The sequence below is a fragment of the Lissotriton helveticus genome, chromosome 6, assembly GCF_964261635.1.
Source record: "Lissotriton helveticus chromosome 6, aLisHel1.1, whole genome shotgun sequence".
In the NCBI taxonomy this organism is placed as follows: domain Eukaryota; kingdom Metazoa; phylum Chordata; class Amphibia; order Caudata; family Salamandridae; genus Lissotriton; species Lissotriton helveticus.
The window spans coordinates 1,337,334,508-1,337,352,584 of NC_136067.1; positions in this window are offsets into that span (position 1 = coordinate 1,337,334,508).

An 18,077-nucleotide genomic window follows, 5' to 3' on the forward strand; every position below is an offset into this window, starting at 1 on the left:
CCATTGCTACTCCCGGCAACTCTGTCACTTTCCGCAGCTCCCCATGCAGGCACAAGGAGGATTCAAGACAGAGAAGGAGGCAGGGGAAAGGTAGAGAGAAAGTGATCATAGAGGGAGGAGAGAATGAGCAGAGAACAGGGGCGCAACTAGAACCGAACTCCGAGGGGGGATGAGACTCCCAGCCAGGGCTGGCCCTCGCACTGGTCTCGCATGGTGCAACAGTCTTTTTGAGCACCCTCCCCCATTTTCTCCTTCTCCATGAATTCCCTCACTACCACTCGCCAATAAAGCACCTCATCTCTCTATAGCCCCTTTCTGACACACATGTAATTTTTTTATAGGGCTACCCGTAGTTTACTCACACTTGGTTCTATGGTCTGCATGGTACACGTTCTTTGTAGCAGGCACAATAACCCTCTGCACTGTGTAGCTGACAGGAGTGCCCATGTGAATGCATGGTGAGCGATGCGACTGTGAGAGTAGGTTGAGAGGAGTGAATGCAGGGTCAGCGAGGTGAACATGAATTTGGGTGTGGATGTAAGTGCAGAGTAGGACGAATGAATGTATGGTTAGTGATGAGCTTGTTTGAATGAGATTGCAGAGTGAGCAGTGAGGGGGACAAGTGAGTGAAGTGTCCCATGAGTGCAGGGTGAGTAGTGTGCTCGTGTGCCTGCAGGGTGAGGAACAGGGTGAACAGTGCGAGCGCATTATTAGTGCTGAGTGATAAGTGTGAGTGCAAAGTGAGCTGTGTGCTCATGTGACTGCAGGGTAAGTGGAGGGAAAAGGTGTGAGTTCATAGCGAGTGCCATAAGTGCTGTGTGTCGCCAGAGAAAGGGTATGCAGTTCCTCTATTGGTTAAAAGAAAGAGAGAGATATGTCAATCAGCACCCAGGTGTGTGCTGCTCTGGAAGTAACAACCAGAGAAGGGTTACCCAACCCCCCAATCCTCACTATAATACACCTTCCTACCCGGGACCACCACCACTGTTCTGACTATTCCCTATGTACCCACAAGGCCAGCCTCAGTTTTACCTGATGAGCAACCCCCCTTTTTCAGACAGAGGTTGGGGCAGAGGAAGAGGGCGAAAAAGAGGGATGCAGAACCAGGTGCAGTGGCAAGAGCAATTAGCGCATACAGTAGATACAAGGATCAGGACCAGGGGAAAAAGGAGCTAGTGGTCAACTTGTCACACAGACCACTAACAGAAACAGAGAAACAAGTACTTGAGAAAGGTCTAGGCTATGTTCCAAACCCCTGGGTGGACAGATTTAGAGAGAACTGTGAGATACAGGATTTCTTTAGAAAAATACGCCTGAAGGCCTTTTTTGTTCCAGGATAAACCTCAGTTGATTACAGAAGGCACTGGTCTAAGGAACCCATAACAGTATTTTCCCCGCCGAGATCTTGATATTCAAACAGGCTTTATTGAAAGACTTGGCTGTGGCTCCAAGTAGAGCCCCTTTCCACAACCTTTCCAATGCTGAACTGACTGCAGCCAGATCTTTGGCTGATGACACCAGCATAAAAATCAAACAGGCTGATAAGGGGGGGAGGGGGTGTTACTGTAATACAGTCCACTATGATTACGAAATTGAGTGTCAACGTCAACTCGAGAATGCTAGATACTATACTCCAATCTCTGCGAATCCCACCCTCAGACTCACCTCGGCAATTGCTACTCACAAAAGACCCCAAGATACCCTATTTTTACACGCTCCCTAAAATTCATACACCAATCTCGGGGTATCCTATTGTCTCCCGTAAAGGCTCCCTCCATGAGCCTATATCCAAAAGTTTTGTGATAATTTTTTACAGCAGTTAGTGAGGAAAACATCATCCTTTGTACGTGACACAACTGACATCTTGCTCATTCTAGAGGAAACTAGGGTCACAGATGAGATTGATCTCCTGGTCACGCTGGATGTGAAGCGTTGTATACCAACATCCCCCAGCGTGACACCCTTATGGCTATTGAGACAGCCCTCACAAAAGAAGAGTGGTCATCACCAACCCCTGTCTCGTTCATTATGGATTGTGCCACCACTGCACTGCACTGACGAAAACGTTTTTGAGTTTATAAATAACTCTTTCACCAATCCCAGGGTACTTCCATGGGGAGGCGTAGCATGTCTTTACATGGCTGCCTTCGAGGAGGATGTTGTCAATCACCCAAGGAACCCTTACACCAATAATTTGAAATTGAGGAAAAGGTTTATTGATGACATCTTTATCCTCTGGAAGGGTAATCTCACCACCTCACCAGTGGCTTAATGCACAGAATGAACATTTGAAGTTCACATATACGATATCAAACACAAGCATATTATTCTTAGATTTGAAAGTAAGACTGACCAATACAGAGCTTAGCACGACCCTGTATAATAAAACAACAGACAGGAATAGTCTGCTATTGTATAGCAGTCACCACCCAAAAGCCCTAAAAGACAACCTGCCCAGTTTCTCCAGATTAGGAGAAACCGCAGCTCCCTCTTTGACTACAAGACTGAGGCCCAAACTTTGGCAACCAGTCTTAGACAAAGGGAATATCCCCAACGCCAGATCATGAACTCTTTAAAAAGAGCAAGAAACAACCCCCGTAAGACATTACTAGAGGTCACCCCTAAAGAACACACAGATACCCTCACGTGTGTCACATCATCAAGGGTAGCATTAAGAAACACTGGGGGATCTTACTGACAGGAGACCTATGTATGCCAACACCTAGGTTCACCTTCAAACAACCAAAAAACTTGAAAGATATTTTGGTAAACACAAGGCCCAAGACAGAGATCAACATAGCGCAAAGAACACTCCAGGACCTCCCCCCAGTAGTGGGCCACTACCCATGTGGTACTTGTGCAGTTTGCGATCAGACTACCAGCTCCAAGGAGACAAGTCTCACCAACACATTCACTTGGAAAATGACACAGCATACTAACTGCAACACTTCTCACTGCATATACTTATTCACTTGCCCATATAATATGAAGTATATAGGGATGACATTGAGGGCAGTGAAAACTCGCATCACTGAGCACAAGAGCAGTATACGATCCCAATGAGTTAACACCAAGATGTATACACACTACGAGGAATTGAACCACCCTCCAGACTCTCTACGTTTGTTGGGGATTGAAGGCCATCCAAGAATCACACAAAGGGCACTGTTCAGAACATAGCAAAGATGGATATATCGCCTTTCTTCTGACAGGCAAGGTCTGAATGACAATATACCATGGGTATCACTGACTGATAGGTAAATGCACCTATTACCATTCCTACTAAACCATGAAGCAATGCAATACTTTAAATATAACTGACAGTTAATGAGCCCTTAGTTTCATCCATACTGACACTCTGAGGCGATGATATAATAAGTGAACTACTCTATGAAGGTAAGAGCCTACACTTCCACCTGGCTCACTGCCCCTTATTTACTTTTTAGTGACACACTGCGACGCTCTTTTGCTCCCAAATAGTAATGCACGACTTGATAAACCATGCATATGGGCCTTATATCATAAGGCACACGTTACTCAGAAAACAACCGGAAACACTGGATGCTCTGATCCTAACATTAGAGATGACTAGTTATGACGAGGAGCTCTGGTCCCGTGAACGAGGTGCAGCATTGTATTCACAATTAGGTTTTATGTGGAGAGAACACTTGAATACATGAGATCAGAGACACTTTTTCCACACTACAATATGGCCGCTACTCTGAGCTGATGCTACAGCAGACCTTAGAGCATCAGTCACGTGGCGTGTTCAATGCAACCCGGAAACCAGCTCCACCCCGCTCGAGACGCTGGAGAGTATTCCAGCGCCTCTCGCATGCAACAGTATACATCCTGGTGCCAGCGGAGAGGGGTAGGTATTGACGGCTCAAATCCTGGAGCCCAATGGTGAGTCATGATGGTGCTAGACGGTTTTATGACCGCTATCTCTGATGTTCGAGAAAGTAAGATGTGGACTATGAGTTCATGCATGCCGTAACTAATGCGCTCCTCCTACTTGCAGTGCTGGTAGTCATTGAGTCGTGAGTGGGAGGGGATGGGGGCCATTTACCAACCACAATTGAGTACTAATTAATCTTGGTACCATCCCAGTGCGGGCGGACTCACTTGCCCTTCTCACCTTTGATAACAATGACCCCCGGTAGAGCACCTGCAAAATGGATTGTGTATTATGATACTGACATGCCAGATCTTGTATACCATTCCATAGACACAAGAACAACACCAGGGATATTAGGGACCCGTCTGTCTCCGCCCTACTTGGTTACACACTGTTGCCTCCAATTGCTGTTCTTTACATTAATTTTACAGGGCATTACAATGTATTAGTCCAGTTTTCCTTCCGGCAACTGACAGAGGCGATACTTTGTTTACTATTAGGTGAGTGAGTTCAGATCACCACCCACACACAAATTGTTTGTCTTTTGATTTTAGTGAAGTTTTTATGTAGTTTTTTTGTGTAGTCTTAAACTAAGATACAATCTTTGTTTGGATATGCCGCACTTTGAGTAGGTTATGGTTTTACACACCTACTTCCTGTCACTATTCACTTGATATGTGACACTGCCTCACCTTTTTTCCATGGGATGACCACCTACACACTGTTGGATGGTCACCTTGTTGTCTGAACACGGAGAGAGAGAGATGTCGTGACCATTACTGACTGATACAGTTGCGATTATATATAATTATTTGTACATATTTTTTTCTGTATCCTTCTCTTAGGTCGCTCCGAGATATAGTGGGTACTCTACTCACAGTGTTGTGATGTGGTAGGTAGTTCACAGCCACCACACATTGTAGATAGTTGAACCACTAGGTCCTGATGAATTGCCACGGATTCTCTTGACCCAAAGGCATGAAACATGTTGACCCAGAGAGTTGAGCATAGTGAAACTGAATCATAAACTTCAGATAGCTGCCACTCTTTTCCACGTTTTAATCAGGTGGATAGCCAGTCTGAATAAAAGTATTTTTGGACTATCCAACTTGTTTTAACTACTTCTCACCACATCCACACCCCACAAGACCCCTTTTCCCCACTGCACCATACGGCTAGGAACAAAAGATCTCAGCTAAAGAGCCCGTTTATGGGTGCCCGTCGGGTATTACAGCGCCGACCCGACAAGAAGCAGGCCCATATGATGAAGCATGACACCTAGCTGGCTGGGTGTGTGAGGGCCCTAGTTCTGACAGAAGGAATTCCCCTCCTCCTCAAACTGTCCAGAGCAGCACACACCTGCTAGGGCAAGAATTATTTATTTGTTTATTTGTTTATTTCAAAGGTTTTATATAGCGTGCTGGACCCAAGAGTATCAGAGTGCTTTACATGGAGGTGAGAATCAACGAATGTTTGTGCGGGAAACAGAAAAACAAAAAGCAAATATACGTAATGGAAGCAAATAAACATAATAAAGCGAAAGTACATAATGAAAGTGTAATCCACAGAGCTTGCATTAGTTACCCCAGTATTTGTTGAGAAGACGTACTTTGAGTTCTTCTTTGAAGAGAGAGTAAGAGGGGTTGCAGCGAAGATCTTTGGGGAGAGAGTTTCAAATTGTAGGAGCGTTGCCAGAGAATGCATGGGATTGAGTCTTTTGACATTTGAGTCTAGGAGGGACAAGGACAAGGGAGTTAGTGCTTCTCAGGGACCTGGAGCATCCTGCTTTGTGTAGTTTGGTTGAAAGGTAAGAAGGTGTGTTTTGGTGGAGAGCTTTGTGTGTGATGCAAGCGATCTTATAGGTGGATCTTCCTTCTATTGGGAGCCAATTGAGGTTCTTGAGGGCGGGGGAGATGTGATAAAAAAATTTACAGTCGGAGATGAGTCTCGCAGCTAGATTGAGGACAGATTTGATCGGAGCAAGATGGATTTTAGGTTGCGTTACCATAGTCGATCCTAGAAAGGACAAGCGATTGGACAACAAGCTTGAAGTCGGCTGCTGGAATAAATGGTTTAATTTTCTTGAGTTGTAGAAGGGTGAAAAGGGCACTTTTTGAATGAGAATGAGTTGTCTGAATGCAGGGTGCATTTCCAGACACTTAAAGTAACTCAGCATGAGCATGTTTTTGAGGGCTGGTGTAGGGTTTCAGATATAAGTTAAAATATTGCTATTATGGCATTATTTGGGGATAGGGCCAGTCTGGCAGTAGCCAGCACTGGGCGTTTTTGCGGTGAGCCAGAAGGGTGGGGGCTGTTTTTGAACTGGTGGTGGCTGTTTTTGGTACAGGGGACGGTTTTGCAGCAGTTCTACAATATATGCCCCCTGTACCAAAGGCAGCTGCAGTATTTTACACACGCACCCCCAGCCCCCACTCCCACCCCTGCCTCCGGTCCAATTGTGCTCATCCTGCAACAAACTTCCAGTCTTGTGATTAGGATTGCCAGCTCATTATATTGATGTCCAAGACTTTACAAAAAGAAGCACTCACTAAAGCCTATTTTCAACACTTATCTGTACATACTTGGAACAGAAAATATAAATAGAAAGCACTTTTATTTGTTTTTTATGGCAGCCTGAATTACCATGACTGATTATTAAATGGAAAAAAGACAGAAAAGTCACATTACAAATGAATACATATGATTTTATTAATAACCGTATTTAGTGTCAAGAGAGGTCTTTGCAGACTCTCTAAACAACAAAAGGCTGGAATTTTTCTTTTGGCAACCCTACTTTATATTTCTTCTCGTGAAATGCATTTTCACACTACAGCAGTAAATGGAAAATACAAATGTAAGGAATAGGCAGAGTGGGGCCGGGTGGTGTAGAACCAGGAAAAAAACGAAGTCTTGTTATAGAGTTTAAAAAGGTATGTAGATATGCAAATGGTCTTTTAAAAACCTGTGAAAAACCCAGCCGTGCCAGAGATAAGACTGCAGACACTGTCCAGCCGAGCCCACAGCAGCTCAAGTTGCAACATCCCTGTCAGCCCGATGGGCCATTGCACGCCTGGCAGAGGAGGACAGAGAGAGAATGGATGGAAACAGTGAGATAGCAAGGGGGTCGGTAGGACCGGTACGAGTTTTGGGGGTGGCGGCCTCCCTCCCCCACTTTTACCTGCGGCCATTGCGGGCAGCTGCCCCAGGAATCACCAGAACCCCCCCTTACATACTGCTGCCACGGATGGAAATAGAGATTCGTGAGGTGATGAAGATAATGGGGCTAGTTTGAGCATTTTGCCAGAGCTGCTTTTGTTTACCTAGTCCGGCCCTGTGAGTGCATGCAGGGCGTAATGTCAATTCACTTAATTCTATATCTCTCAAAGTTAGTGCTTTTTCTTTGTACAGCACAGCTCAGAATCAGACCGAGGTTTCCAAGGTGTGTTATTTGAACATAAAGCACTGACTCAGGGATATAGCGGGTTCAATGGAATTACTTGATTCATCCTATCTTGCTACAGAAGGAAGCGAACCACGGTGCATAGCACAAAGTGGTGGTTCAAGTCCCTAGACTGAGGAGAAGACCTAGGATTTTCAGGACAGGACTGAAATATTTCAAGATGTCATCATCTCCGCCCTTGACAACATATTGACTGGGCATGGGCACCATACAACACATCCTGTATGCCATTGGAGGCGACTCTCTGCCAGACATTGGGATACACACTCTCATTTCTAATAACTGACAGCATTGCATTATTTGCAACCGGCTGTTTCCAGCATGCAGTGAACAATGAGGACAGCTCTGCATTGCCCATTCGGGGTCCCTTAGATTTTTTGAGACCCCTGCTATGTTCCAAGAGACAAGTTTAAATGGTTGACTTATTTCTAGTGCCTTTTCCAAGGATACTTTTTCCACCTCATTACAATTGGGGAAAACCTCAAGTTGTTCGACTAAAGACCCTTCTGGTCTAATCAAATCCTCCTGGGGAGGCAATAGATCGTTTGGGTGAATAACACTTCCATTTAATGTTTGTCTATCCCCAATTGTTGGTACAGCCATGGGTAGGGATCCTGTGGTCGCCATAGGTTCAGTTTCATTAGTGATACCATTAGTGAACCACGGTGCATAGCACAAAGTGGTGGTTCAAGTCCCTAGACTGAGGAGATGACCTAGGATTTTCAGGACAGGACTGAAATCTTTCAAAATGTCATCATCTCCGCCCTTGACAACATATTGACTGGGCATGGGCACCATACAACACATCCTGTATGCCATTGGAGGTGACTCTCTGCCAGACATTGGGATACACACTCTCATTTCTAATAACTGACAGCATTGCATTATTTGCAACCGGCTGTTTCCAGCATGCAGTGAACAATGAGGACAGCTCTGCATTGCTCTATTAAAAATGTCAGCTCAGGACATAAATGCATTCCCTAATATCATTGACCAGCACATCATTTTGCCTACAGATTGGCATACTTGTAATCCTGTCTACACAACAGATTTTTTCTAAATCTGCCAGGGCCGATTGATAGCTTACACATGCCACTGTTCCTTCAAAGGGCCTGGCATCAAGTATATAGAAACTTAAACTGCAATCCACCATAACTGTCTAGATGGTCTGTACCACAGATCTGTGTGCCACCCACTGCTATGCCAGGCCCTTTTTTCCAGTAATGACTCATTGGTACGAAACAGCTCTATACTGTACACTTTTTAGGCATATCAAATTCAAATTCAAATTCAAAGAGTCTTTATTTCGGCATAAATGCCATAAAAGAAGCAATTCAAATGCATACAATAAAACATATTAAAAACTGTACAGCGTGGAACACAAAACCATTCATTAAGAACAATTCATTTGTATAGGAGACAATTATAAACAACAGCATTAAGGTTCTGCATTGGACCCCTCATTAATTAATTGAAAGGGAATTTTGACATTTCTACCTATTTACAATCGATAGCCCAATTTTTTTCTTTGGAAAAAGATACAATGCAAGAATCTACTGACACTAAATATTATGGGTTGGCTTGTGTTAGTAGAAAGGATTCTCAGAGCCTGAGAACATGATCTCACACCTAATACTAGGCATATTGGTTTGATCCATCTTTTCCTGGCCTGGGCATATAATGGACAGAAAAAGAGGATATGTTGCTCGTTTTCTTTTTGGTGACTTCCACACATGGGGCAAAGTTCGTCTACCACCTGATTTGAAATATTTGCACCACTGGTCCAACGAGCCAATGTGGAGCCTATTTGGAGGTTGCCATATCTAAATTTTAAAAATAGAGTTTTTGCAAGCGGCGGTTCTATTTCGTCCAAAAAGGTCTCGAAAGTTGGTTCATCTTTAAAGGTGAGGAACTTTGTTACTAGTGTCCCACTAGATGAAGCACTTTTGGTCATGTCTATGATGTATGTCCAGAAGGCCCTTTTTGCTATTTTTTTTGAGTTTGGTGGTAATAGGTCCGGGTTTTCCCAATAATGTTTCAGACCTAAATTGTGAAGCCAAGTTTTGACATGTTTGACCCACGATATTACTTTGAAGTTATCGAGCTCCATAACTTCTTTAAGCCCATTTCTGTAGTCTTGTAATTCTGGTACCTGCCATAGCCTTATCCATAGCAGCAGAGGGCGTAAAATAATATGGTGGTCCGTTCTTCGAAAATTTAGGTCCAATTGGAGGGGCACCAAAGGGGTACTTCTAGGAACCCTGACCAAACTTCTCAAAAAATTATTATCTAGGACACTAAAAGTGCCTTTCGACCCCGGGCCCCAGATTTCTGAGCCGTAAAGCACTGCTGGCTGCACCTTGAATTTAAAAAGTTCAACCGCAGGGGATACGGCTTTGCTGGTACTCAGACTTTGTTCCCTGAGAATGGGTTTTGCATTCTGACAAAATGTCATCTTACTTTTTTCCAATTGGGCTTTCCAAGAAAATTTGGAATCCAGTGTCACCCCTAAATATGCAAAGTAAGGAACCGATTCTAATTTTAAACCATCAAGGGTTAAGCAGCCTTTTTCTGTTTTAGTTGGATTTAGGGCCACACACTTAGTCTTTTTCCCGTTTATCTCCAATCCTTTCTTGCTACAATACTCGCTGAAGGAATTTAGGAGAGCTTGAAGACCTTTTTTTGTCTGGGAAATCAGAATAGTGTCGTCAGCGAATAATAGGGAAGTTACCTTTTCTCCGTTGAGCTTGGGGGAATCGTTTTTACATCCCTCTAAATGTGATGTAATATCATTCACGAAAATGGAGAAGAGGGTAGAGGCCAAGACACACCCCTGGCGCACACCACGCTCAATAGGAATTTTTGGGGTTAATTCTCCGTTTGGGCCCCAACGAATTCTCGCAAAGTTGTCTCTATGGAGCTCTTTAATTTGCGCTATTAAGGTGGTTGGCATCCCTACTACACTCAATGCTTCCCATAGTAATTTTCGCGGCACTAAATCGAATGCTGCCCTTAGGTCAACAAACGCAACATATAGCTGGCCCTTTTTGATCTTAACATATTTCCAATAGAGGCAACAGAGACGAAAAATTTGATCTATTGTACTTACTTTGGGTCTGAATCCCGCTTGATATCTAGTCAAAATTGCCTTTTCATCCAGCCAGTCATTGACACGAAATAAAATATGTCGTGCATAAATTTTCTGGAGTATGTCCATTAAACTTATTGGCCGGTAATTTGAGGGGTCCATCCTGTCTCCTTTTTTAAAAATTAAAACAATTTCAGCTCCCTTCCAACTCTCTGGGAAATCTAGATTTCGGGATAACTCATTGCACAAGTAATTAATGTAGGGTGCCCATATTTTTAGATCGTGTTTGTACAAGTCTCCCGGAATCTTATCTAACCCAGGAGCTTTGCCAGGTTTAATTTGGCTTATTGCCAGTTCAGTCTCTCCTAGCGTAAAGTCCAGATAGTCTGTTGGAAGAGCATTACTTAGGACAACCATAGCAGTGGGGAGTTCTTCATATTTTTTATAAAGGCTAGTGAAGTGGTTTACCCAGGTCTGTTCGTCCAAATAGACGTCCTTGGCCACTCTCCCTTTGTGATTTCCATTCACTACTAGCCTCCAGAAAGCTACATTATCACTTGATTTTGCTGTGTGCAGCAAATCAGCCCATTTCTCTTCTTCCCAAGCTAATTTGGTTGCCTTTTGAACCAATGTAAAATTGTTCCTAGTTATTTTAATATCTAAAAGTGCCTTGGATTTGATCGCAGTTATAAGTGCCCTTTTGGACTCCCTACAAGCTTTGTTGTACCAGGGCTTACTATGGGACAAATTATGTGTCTTCTGCTGACTTTTCTTGGGCATATTGGTGACTAGCAACTTTAAAGCATCAAAGAATTTTTGGTGTAACATCTTAAAGTGGCTATTGTTTCCCTCGTCTAGGGAATGATTTAAATATGGGCCAAAAGTACATGCGAAAAGTGAGTATATTTCTGCGACAATTTCACCATTGTCCAGTATAAACGGCCATTTTAAAGATCGTCTATTATTGCTAATGTGGGTCTCGCTGTCGTCACCACTAGCTCCCTCTTGAGACCTGAGGGAAACTGTAGCTTCTAACAGCGAGGCCTCCATTTTGAGGTCCAGTGGGAAGTGATCGCTTTCTAATCTTTCTATTACCTCCATATCAAGGAGGTATGCCCAAGTTGGTATGGAGGCAATAACAAAATCTATGTTGCTTTTGTAGTTCCCCCTAAAGAAGGTAGGCTTCTTCAGGCTATCCAACGGTAAACGTCCATTACAGGCCCTAAGACAATTTTCTGTACATATTTTCATCATTTGGAGGGCCATAGTAGAACATTTAACTGGTTTAATGTTGCCTAAAGCAGGGATTTTGTTAGCTTCATCTTCTTCTAAAAAGATATCACTAAATCCTACGACTGGCTCGTAGTTGCAGTTAAAATCACCGGCCACGATAATAAGGTCCTCCCTGATATCCAAATTACTCAGGAGGGTGTCTAAGCAAGAGAGTGTTGGAGATTCTCTTGTTATGGGTGATGGCCTATTGTAGATGTTTAGTAGGAAAAGTTTTTTCCCTTCTCGTACAGTAATTTTTAAGACCAGTATATCAGGTGAGTTAGCATCCACCACCTCAATATTCACCCTTAGGTTAACTTTCACCCAGGTTATCAGCCCACCCGAGGGTCTTCCGCACCTAGATGGAATAGCGCTAATCCCATACGATTTGTACCCTAGTCTATGTTTGATTTCGACTGACCAGGTCTCTTGCAACATGCAGAAGTCGAAGGAATCGATAAAACTTGCCCATTCGGGGTCCCTTAGATTTTTTGAGACCCCTGCTATGTTCCAAGAGACAAGTTTAAATGGTTGACTTATTTCTAGTGCCTTTTCCAAGGATACTTTTTCCACCTCATTACAATTGGGGAAAACCTCAAGTTGTTCGACTAAAGACCCTTCTGGTCTAATCAAATCCTCCTGGGGAGGCAATAGATCGTTTGGGTGAATAACACTTCCATTTAATGTTTGTCTATCCCCAATTGTTGGTACAGCCATGGGTAGGGATCCTGTGGTCGCCATAGGTTCAGTTTCATTAGTGATACCATTAGTGAACCACGGTGCATAGCACAAAGTGGTGGTTCAAGTCCCTAGACTGAGGAGAAGACCTAGGATTTTCAGGACAGGACTGAAATCTTTCAAAATGTCATCATCTCCGCCCTTGACAACATATTGACTGGGCATGGGCACCATACAACACATCCTGTATGCCATTGGAGGTGACTCTCTGCCAGACATTGGGATACACACTCTCATTTCTAATAACTGACAGCATTGCATTATTTGCAACCGGCTGTTTCCAGCATGCAGTGAACAATGAGGACAGCTCTGCATTGCTCTATTAAAAATGTCAGCTCAGGACATAAATGCATTCCCTAATATCATTGACCAGCACATCATTTTGCCTACAGATTGGCATACTTGTAATCCTGTCTACACAACAGATTTTTTCTAAATCTGCCAGGGCCGATTGATAGCTTACACATGCCACTGTTCCTTCAAAGGGCCCGGCATCGAGTATATAGAAACTTAAACTGCAACCCATCATAACTGTCTAGATGGTCTGTACCACAGATCTGTGTGCCACCCACTGCTATGCCAGGCTTTTTTTTTTCCAGTAATGACTCATTGGTACGAAACAGCTCTATACTGTACACTTTTTAGGCATATCACCTGCTTAGGACCCAGTTACTTTGTGAAACGAATATTATCAAAAGCATTAAAAACTAACATTAAAAACTATAAGTACACTCTCCTCATTCATATGAAAGGATGGCTGAGATTTTGGCTTAAACTTCAGATCGGGTCTTAGCACAACTTTATCTGGAAAAAAACTTGTGATATGTGAAAGTGATCAAAAATGTGGTTAACTCATCCAGCCTTCTTGTAGAGTTAATAAGAGCCCAAAAATATCAGCTGGCTCCATTGGTTCACGTGGATCCTTTTTCAAACTATCTCAAACAGTTGAAAGCAGACACCTTTGGTTATTTTTTTTAATGTGAAGCTCTTAAGATGATTTTGAAAACCAAAAAGTGTATACATTTGAGTTTACCCTTTGACTCTCAGCAAGACTTGATTGATGCCCACTTGGAATATACAGTTAATGGAAACAAACCTTTCTCAAAGCTGTCCCTTATATAATCCATAGTTGTGTAAGGATTGCCCATAACTGGGTCTACTCCTATCACTGTACACAAAGAACAAAATGTCTTCCAGAGCTTGGAATAAGATTGTTAGGTTTAAGATTGGTTTACGGACTGGATTTTGCATGCCGCCTCTCTGAAGCACCCTACCCACTCCAAGCCAGCCTTCAACTTTCAAGTCATTAGTTTCAACTGACAAATTTGAGTTAATTTGAGAGGAGAAAATTGAAGGGGACTCAGAGAAAAGGAGAGACGCAGAGGAAGCTCAATTTCTAATCTACACAACAGAGGAAACATGGACGTCTCGGCCAGTATGGGGCTATGAGGATTGCCACTATGTTGTTCTCTCTCCGAATCCTCTTAAGTAACCCCAGGGAGAGGGGAAAAGGAGGGAAGGCATAGAGTAATTCCTGAGGCCACAGTAGACAAGGCATTAGCCCCACTGGCTTCCGGATGTACCACTTTCAGACAGGACCTTGGAGGAAGAGGATTGGATGGGGATGCAAACATTTCCACGACTGGATGGCCAAACTGAGATGTCGCTAGATGAAAGTCCTGTAGAATAAGGTGGAAATTAACTAATGAAGGTGTATTAGCAGCTGAGCCTGCCCACTTGAAGATTGTATGACCCTGGACAATGGACTGCCCGAATTAACAGAAGAATCTGCTCTGCCCACATCAGAATCTCATTGGCCAGAACTACCAAAGTTTGATTTGTTGTTCCCTCTATCAGTTTAGGTATGCCTTGGCTACTTGATTGTCTGTTCTGATTAGAACTGGTTTGCTGCACAGAAACGGGACAAAAGTCTCTTTGTCCTGTATTTCCTATCACTGCTAACTCTCTCCAAATTCAATGGCGTGCCTACTTCAATTGTTAACCGGCTACCTTGGGGCACCTTATCCTCCAACATTGCCCCAAACCTAAATGACTGGTGTCTGTTGTTATTAATAATGGAAAGCGGTGCTAACACCTGAACCCCCTACAGACGATTCTGGGGAGATATCCACCATTGAATTGACTTTTTATTAGTTTGATAATAAGCCAAGAAGGCAATCCAAACCACACATATCACAACATATCCATAAAAAAATAAAATATAGTAAAATTAATAACAGCAGTACTCAAACCATCCCATATTTACAAACAGCCATATTCCTCCCATTGGGGAACTGTAGGACAGTATCTCTTGACACAAGTGCAACATTTAATCAAACCTATGCTGAAACAAGTGACCCAAGGCCTCAAATCCTGAAATAAAAAAGAAGAGTAGACACATAAAATTTAAAAAGTAATTATAATACAAGCCCAAACCACAATACAGGACCCAAAGCTGCTTGAACGAGCACAAGCCCCGTCCTAGGAATACCCTCGGTACCTGCTACAGAAGCAAATTGTGCAAACCTGCATTGAAATTCGCATTCCTTGATTTTAAAAGATAGGGGCCTGATACAATTCATACAGGCCAAACAGACAACATTTTTGTGCAAAGAGCAAGTACCTTCAAAAATAATAGCATTCTACTACTATTAAAATATGTGCATTCAATATTTCCAAGCATAGGAATCCAGTGCTACAACTAAATAGGATCTTTTACATGGATAACACAAGTGCCAAGCTGCAAAGTAGTCAGAGAAGCTAATCTTTTGGCACTAATTTAGCTAAAGCCCAGTATACACACGGTCATGTTATTACACTGCACATCTATCCTCATAAGTTATTGATGTGACAAAGCTGCAACGTTCTGAAGATCGGCATGGAAATTTCCACACATAGACCCACAATAGTCCAGTACTTAGTGGACTTTTGTGGGAGTCATTGGAATTTCTAATTTGTAGTCCAGAAATGTTGGGAACCACAACTCAAAATATGCTGAACTATTGGTTTTAGATGGAGTCGATTAACCATTGTCTGTCTGAAGCTGTGGGCTAATGAAGTAGTTGTTGGATGTGGGAGTGTAAAGTTGACATCCTCTGGAAGAAAAGCTCCAGCTAGGACCTTAATTGGAAATTAGCTTCTCCCACAGTGAAGCAAAGAACCATCTGAATTCCGGGTTGAATGGGCACATGGAAATATGATTCTTGCAATTCAAGTGTAACCATCCAATCCCCTTGAGATATTGATTGGAATATATTCTGGAGAGTGACCATTTTGAACGTCTCATGCTTGACATACTTGTTGAGGTTCTTCCAGCTAAACACTGGACCAAATCAATGGCGGTTTTGGTTTTAAATCATTATTGAATAGAATCATCGCAGAAGCTGCGGTACTGGTATCTTGATTATTCTATGTATTGTAGGAGATGTTTCACTCTCTGATATAATGATTTCAGTTTCAGTCCTTGGGTAGTGGTGTCTGAACAAATGTGGTTCTTGAGAGGGGGTCATGAATTGAAGCTGATACCCCCGATCGGCAATGTCCAGAACCCACTTGTTCATGATCAGAGAATGGCAAGCTTGAGAAAAGAGACTTCTTCTTCCTCCCACAGTTTCAGATTGGTTGTCATTTATTGAGCTGCTAGAATTGCAAGCACAGTTGGAATTTTCCTTCTGCCGCCGCTCCCCGGCCATGAATCCAGCATGGAAGGGCTGTTTATTTTTGAAGGTTTGACTATACTTTTTGTGAAGATAACTTTGCAGTGCATGGTCTAAAATATTCCACTCCCTTTTTGCTTTCTGCTGCCTTTTTGGAGCACCTGAAGGGTTGCAATACTATTTTGTTTTCTGGTGCCTTTTAGACCAAATCATCTAGTTATGATGAAAACAACTGTTCTTTTGAGAAGGGAAGACGGACAAAAGGGAGTTTTGGTGACTGGTCTAATTTCCACAACTGATGGTGTGCTGCAATATAAGCTCCTGCTCCTGTTGCTGAAGAAGACAAGAAATCGAATGACATATCTGAAAGACACTAGGCTAATAGCTCTATATTTACCAGAAAATCCAGGATTACTTCAAACAAAAGTGAAAAGTACTTTTTATTTTCAAAATAATTTTTATTGACATTTTGTAAGACAGGAATTATAGACACAGTACAGAACAGAGGGGAACAGCCGCTTAATGGGATTTGAGGTAGGTACATCAGCAAATACTTTGAAATATTGCGTCTTGGGATTGATGTGAAATAATACAGCAGAAAAGAGCACTGGTATAAAGGCATAATATCATGTGTCTTATATGTTGAGGAGGCAAGAGAGGTGCTATGGAGATACAGTATAATACAGATCAGTTAGAATACCCCAGAGTAGTATAAAGGTGTAGAAGGGAACTGAGAGGGTGAGATGAAAGGAAAGAGAGGGCGATAGCACTAAAGCAAGAATGAGACAAAAGAATTAGACAGGAAGAGGGCAGGAGGGGGTAAAGCGATGGGGAAGGGTGTACAGTGGGGGGGGAAGGAGAGGAGATGGTGGAGTAGGAGGTATGGAAGGGAATTAGATGGCACCTAAGAAGAAGATAAGTTGAAGATGTAAGTATCCACTTTAGACCAGATGTTTAGTGTTTTCTTCCATAGGTATTTTAGGTAAAAATGTAGTGAGTTCCCCGCTCCCCTAGTAAATTGAACACATTCACACCATGCGTTGACTGAAAGTTTGGTGAGGTCTTTCCACTCAGATAGAATGGCCTTAGGAGTGATTGAGACAAGGACATCGCAATGGATGCATTCTTCATTCTCAAGTTGAGATTTTGTGTCTGAGGAAAATATGCCTAGAGCAATAGAGGCAAGGTCAGGGGACACTCTCATATGTAGAATTTGTGAGATGGTTTCGCTGACTTCCGACCAAATTGTTTAGAAAAGGCACAGTCGAGTACCATAAGTTGTTGGCTCCCTGCCTATTTTCTGTAGCTCTGGTAAGTGTCAGATTCACTGCGACAAAGTTTTAAATTGTCAGCGGCAGTCCAGTGGGCCATATAAGCAGTACAAAGTCTACAGTGTGCTAAGGAGAGTGTTCCCTTATTGGAGGTGAGATTAAACCATGTAGAGGGCTAATTAGGTGTCATAATGTGTGCATTGTTTGTACAGTTTAAGAGCACTTCCCATTTGTTCTGTATCGAGTTAGTAAAAGAGGACATTGTGGTGGTGCGGATAGAGGAAAGTTGGAGGCTATGTGACCCCCTTTAACCAATGTCTTAATAGTGTTGGATAGGTCAGGAGATCCTAGGAATTTATGGCTGGAAAGGATTGCTTTAATTTTTAGAAAGAAGTAAAAGTTAATATCCACGAGGTCAAATTTTGGTTTTGAGGTAATGGAATAGAATTGGTTCGAAAGGAGATCCCAGGTCACCTATTAATAGGATGCCTTTTGGTGCCGATTTCTCTAGGAAATGTGTCTTGCCCTCAGATTTCGGGTAATCATTATGACATAAAGAGGCTAGGAGGGAAAAGTGCATTTACTTAAGGAATTTGTTATCAATTTTCCGAAGGCCTGTGCTGTGGTGGAGAGAATGATTGAGGGGTGTTCCTTTTTTGTGGTGGTAATAAGTGAAATAAGGGAGAATCCCCAC